This window comes from Thalassophryne amazonica, chromosome 3 (assembly GCF_902500255.1).
Source record: "Thalassophryne amazonica chromosome 3, fThaAma1.1, whole genome shotgun sequence".
Lineage (NCBI taxonomy): Eukaryota > Metazoa > Chordata > Actinopteri > Batrachoidiformes > Batrachoididae > Thalassophryne > Thalassophryne amazonica.
The window spans coordinates 117,768,817-117,774,816 of NC_047105.1; the positions used below are offsets into that span (position 1 = coordinate 117,768,817).

Genomic DNA, 6,000 nt, shown 5'->3' on the forward strand with positions numbered 1-6,000 from the left:
TCAACAAGACAATGACCCCAAGCACACTAGTAAACGAGCAAAATCTTGGTTCCAAACGAACAAAATTAATGCCTCGCAGATGTGAAGAAATCATGAAAAACTGGTTACCCAACTAAATACTAGTTTAGTGATACACAGGACTGCTAAAAAAACCAGTTTGAACATAATAGTTTTGAGTGTGTAGCGTCAACAGAGATGCTACTATTATTGTGAACACCCCCTTTTCTACTTTTTTTTACTAATAGCCCAATTTCATAGCCTTAAGAGTGTGCATATCATGAATGCTTGGTCTTGTTGGATTTGTGAGAATTTACTGAATCTACTGGTACCTTGTTTCCCATGTAACAATAAGAAATATACTCAAAACCTGGATTAATCTTTTTAGTCACATAGCACTGTTATTATTCTGAACACTACTGTAGTCTTCCATGACCTATTATGTATCTGTGGCGCAAATTTGGCAAGAATCCATCAAGTAGTTTTGACGTAATCCTTCAAAGCCTATGCAAAGTGAATCTTGATCACCTCCAAAATTCAGCTGAGTCTTCCATGGCCTAATATCTATCTATGGCACCAATTTCATGAGAATCCATGAAGTAGTTTTGACGTAATCCTTCAAAGCCTATATACACCACCGCTTCCTCTGCACCACCATCACCCAGGACCTCAAGTGGGAGTCAACCATCAGCTCCCTCATCAAGAAGGCCCAGCAGAGGATGTACTTCCTGCGGGAGCTGAAGAAGGCCAAGCTGCCTGTCCAGCTGATGGTGCAGTTCTACACGGCCATCATCGAGTCCATCCTCTGCTCCTCCATCACGGTGTGGTACGCCGGGGCCACAGCCAGGGACAGACAGACTGCAGCGCATTGTGGCCTCTGCTGAGAAGGTGATCAGCTGTAGCCTTCCATCTCTCCACGACCTGCACATCTCCAAGACTCTGGGCCGAGCAGGTCGGATCACAGCTGACCCTTCTCACCCTGCACACGGTCTGTTCAAACCACTCCCCTCGGGCAGGAGGCTACGGTCCATCCGGACCAGAACCTCCTGCCATAAGAATAGTTTCTTCCCCTCTGCCATTAGACTCATGAACTCCTCATAACTCAGTCACCTTAAGCTTAACTCTGTCACTTTATCATTTTATCACGGGTCACTTTAGACAGTGTACTTTGGTTTTTAATTGCACTCCTCCCACTGCACTGTTTTTTCTGTTTCTCTGTTTTTCTGTTGCACACAGCCTTTCATATTTCTTTTTTATCTTATATTTTATCTTATTTTGACACATACGTATGTTATATTTTATCTTAGCATTTTACCTCTTCTTAATGTTGCACCATTGTAAGGAAGCAAATCCCTAGTCTGTGAATCCTGTTCACTGGCAATGGCAATAAACTTCTTCTGATTCTGATTCTAAAGTGAAATCTTGATCCAGAATCTGGATTCGGATCCGGATAACCTCCAAAATTTAATAGAGTCTTCCATGGCCTAATATCTATCCAGGGTGAAACTTTGGTGAGAATATGTGAAGTAGTTTTGACGTAATCCTTCAAAGCCTATACAAAGTGAAACTTGGCTCAGAATCCCGATCTGGATCAACTCCAAAATTTATTGGGTAAATAATGGTAAATGGGCTGCAATTATATTGCGTTTTTCCATCTGCATCAGATGCTCAAAGCGCTTTACACACGAATGCTTCACATTCACCCCGATGTGAGGGTGGTGCCCATGCAAGGCGCCCACTACACACCAGGAGCAACTAGGGGATTAAAGACCTTGCCCAACGGCCCTTAGTGATTTTCCGGTCAGGCTGGGATTTAAACTGAGGATCCTCTGGTCTCAAGCCCAACAGTTAACCACTAGACCATCACCTCCCCTAATGGGTTCTTCCATGGTCTAATATCTATCTGTAGTGAAAATTTTGTCAAAATCCATACAGTCGTTTTGATGTAATTTTGTGAACAGACAGACAAATAAATGCAGGTAATTTTATTATGTCTGGCAAGGACGTAATAAAACAAATTAAGAAATCCCATGTACATCCGTCTTCACAGCCTTCACTCAATACTTTGTTGATGCACCATTAACAGCAAGTACAGCTTCAAGTCTTCTTGAATATGATGCCACAAGCATGGTGCACCTATCTTTGGTCAGTTGTGCCCATTCCTCTTTGCAGCACATCTCAAGCTCCATCAGGTTGGAAGGGGAGCGTCAGGGTACAGCCATTTTCAGATCTCTCCAGAGATGTTCAATTGGACTCATGTCCCACAATCAATTAAATAAACCTCTTACTAAAATTGACTGAACACCCACAAATGCATTCATTTTATGGCTCAAAGACATGGTAAAAAGCAAAAATTAATCATTTTCAGAGGTTTTTCTTCAATGCTTCTGAATCTTACCTATGACATGGTCATCAGGTGTGTGGTGGTCTTTCCCAATTTCTGTAAATGTACCGGGTGATTCACAATAACCTTTGTTTTGCATGGGAAATTATATATGTTTTTAATTCACTAATTATTTTACTCATGCATGCAACTTTTTCCTTTTTTTTTTTTTTAAATCAGTAGTAGTCGCATGACAATGATGTCAGTTTCAGAGATGCCAGTAAGAGTTGCGCACAACACAAAAGAGATCTGGCATTGCATGGCACTAAATAGGTGAGTTATACACTAGTATTCAGAATAATAGTAGTGCTATGTGCCTAAAAAGATTAATCCAGGTTTTGAGTATATTTCTTATTGTTACATGGGAAACGAGGTACCAGTAGATTCAGTAGATTCTCACAAATCCAACAAGACCAAGCATTCATGATATGCACACTCTTAAGGCTATGAAATTGGGCTATTAGTAAAAAAAAGTAGAAAAGGGGGTGTTCACAATAATAGTGGCATCTTTGTTGATGCTACAAACTCAAAACTATTATGTTCAAACTGCTTTTTAGCAATCCTGTGAATCACTAAACTAGATTAGTTGTATAACCACAGTTTTTCCTGATTTCTTCACTTCTGCGAGGCATTAATTTTGTTGGTTGGAACCAAGATTTTGCTCGTTTACTAGTGTGCTTGGGGTCAGTGTCTTGTTGAAACACCCATTTCAAGGGCATGTCCTCTTCAGCATAAGGCAACATGACCTCTTCAAGTATTTTGACATATCCAAACTGATCCATGATACCTTACGGTATGCAATATATAGGCCCAACACCACAGTAGGAGAAACATGCCCATATCATGATGCTTGCACCACCATGCTTCACTGTCTTCACTGTGAACTGTGGCTTGAATTCAGAGTTTGGGGGACCCAAAAGGAACAATTTTACTCTCATCAGTCCACAAAATATTCCTCCATTTCTCTTTAGGCCAGCTGTTCTTTGGCAAATTGTAACCTCTTCTGCACGTCTTTTATTTAACAGAGGGACTTTGCAGGGGATTCTTGCAAATAAATTAGCTTTCACACAGGCATCTTCTAACTGTCACAGCACTTACAGGTAACTCCAGACTGTCTTTGATCATCCTGGAGCTGATCAATGGGTGAGCCTTTGCCATTCTGGTTATTCTTCTATCCATTTGATGGTTGTTTTCCAATTTTCTTCCAATTTTAAAGCATTGGAGACCATTGTAGATGAACAGCCTATAATTTTTTGAACCTGCGTATACGTTTTCCCCTCTCCGATCAACTTTTTAATCAAACTACGCTGTTCTTCTGAACAATGTCTTGAACGTCCCATTTTCCTCAGGCTTTCAAAGAGAAAAGCATGTTCAACAGGTGCTGGCTTCATCCTTAAATAGGGGACACCTGATTCACACCTGTTTGTTCTTCAATTTGTATCATGTTTTGTATTTATTATTACACTTTGTACTCTTCCTTTCAGATAACTTTTATTATCTGTGACCACATTTGATCTCATATTACTTTCTGCTCAGGCTTCAGTTTACCCGCGTTTAATGACACTAAAGCATTTTGCCTTGTGTCTGCTTTGCCATTCAAAGCTGACATTTCTATTAAACACGAAGAATAACTGGGCTTACTGACGATGCAGTCGTAAATACTGGAAGTATTTTCCTGTGGCGTATATTAAATGTGTTTACTAATACTGAGCTGTCATTACAGCGCATGCGCAGTGGGAATGTGGAGGTTTCTTTCCAAAAGACGCCACAGCAGCGTGAAAGAAACGTTTGTGAGCCTGGATATAAGCTCTCAGCGTATCTGTCAGACTCTCCGAGCAGCTGTTCCACCTCATCTGGACAGTGTCTTTTAAATGTCACTGCAGCTGTTATAACAAACACGACAGCTAAAACATGAACGTCTCCGTGACTCACCTACTGCTCAACGCGGAAGAATCACGCAGTCACCACAGAGAATGGAGATTCACACACCGCATTTAACTGTGATGTTCCTTACTAAAGAAACGATAACAGCGTCTTTTTTTGTGGCCAGTACGCGTCTGTTTACTCCTATTTCCTCCTCAGTTCCTCCTGCTGCAACGCTGCGCAGCCTGCGTACGTGAATGGCAACAACTTACGTCATTTGCGTTCTTAAAGCCGCCAAGAACAGTTCACTGACGATTACAGAAATAAACATAATAAACATAACATTGTAGTTAAAATAATGTTATAGTTTAAAAATGTAATGAAATTTCCATTTTTAACATACATTTTTAAACTATAAAAAATGAGCTTGGTAAAGCTATAAATGCATTTGAAGTGTTTGAAAGTCACAACAGCAATAAAAATAATCATTATTATTATAATTATTATTATTATTACAATAATAATAATAAGTTACCAGTGGTTGAATGTTCAGTTCAATTTATTCAATTTATTTCATTTATATAGCGCCATATCACAATAAAGTTGTCTCAAAGCGCTTCACACAAGTAAGGTCTAACATTACCAATACTTAATATAACCTATAATCAATTAATAAACTGCATCATATCAGGCAGGCTTTACTGGCCCACAAGGACACATTCACAAGCCACCCAGCAGTCTGTAAAGTAAATTACATATAAAGGAAAGCAGTCACTCCATTAATGCATTGTTGCTTTTGATTTACTTTTACTTTAGCAACATTTTCAATGCAGAACAGAGAGTTTATATTACTATTTTTTACTTCAATTTGTTTTATTTGTATAGCACCAAAACACAATGCAGCCTCAAGGGGCTTCACACCGGTAAGGTCAAACCTTGCCAACCCCCTTGAGCAAGCACACAGGCAACAATGGTAAGGGAAAGCTGGTGTTATGGAGGAAGAAACCTCAAGCAGACCAAATTCAGTGCAGTGAATCACTGCTTGAACCATTCTAAAACCCCTTTCACACCAGGGCCAACGTAGAGTAGAGTATTTGGTTGGTAAGTGTGACATAACCCATCACGTGATTTTCAACTTCCCGGTCCAAAAAAAAAAAAAAACTAGAGACGTTCGTCATGAAATGCCCTGCGCGCAGTATTATTTTCCATGCAAAGTGCAGTAATATGTACTTGTATGGGGTGGGTATTTGGTTGAAGCCTTATGTGTTTGATGTAAACTGGGATATACAATGAAAAAAATGGAGATTGGCATGATATTTATTTAGAGGATGTGACAAACAGTGACCATAAAAAGTCGGTCACGGTCGCCAGTCTTCAAAACAAATGCAACCACTGGTGACCTTGAAATGGAGGTCAAGGTCACTGGCCTTTGAACCCATGCAAAGTACTCCTTCAAGGCATGTACCCACCAAATATGAAGTTTCTATGAGCAAAAGGTGCCGAGCTACGTTGTGGCGAAGGATTTGACAGTTGTGACCACTGGTGACCTTGAAAAGTAAGTTAAGGTCACTGGCCTTTGAACCCATGCAAAGTAATCTTCCAAGACATGTACCCACCAAATATGAAGTTTCTGCGAGCAGTAGGTGCCGAGCTACATTGCGGTGAATGAATTGCGGCCGGACAGGCAGATGGACGGACAGACAGGCGGACAGATGAACTGACGGAAGGACGGACAACCCGGATGCTATATGCCCTGC

General features: G+C 40.4%; 1 protein-coding gene across 1 annotated transcript in view; it reads right to left on the minus strand.

The window, feature by feature from the left end:
- Positions 1–4,484, minus strand: part of hdac11 (histone deacetylase 11) — a 193,110-nt gene extending 188,626 nt beyond the window's left edge. The window contains exon 1 of the mRNA XM_034167370.1: positions 4,313–4,484. The gene's annotated coding sequence lies outside the window, so the exon portion shown is untranslated. The remainder of the gene's footprint in view (positions 1–4,312) is intronic.
- Between the last annotated feature and the right edge of the window lie 1,516 nt (positions 4,485–6,000).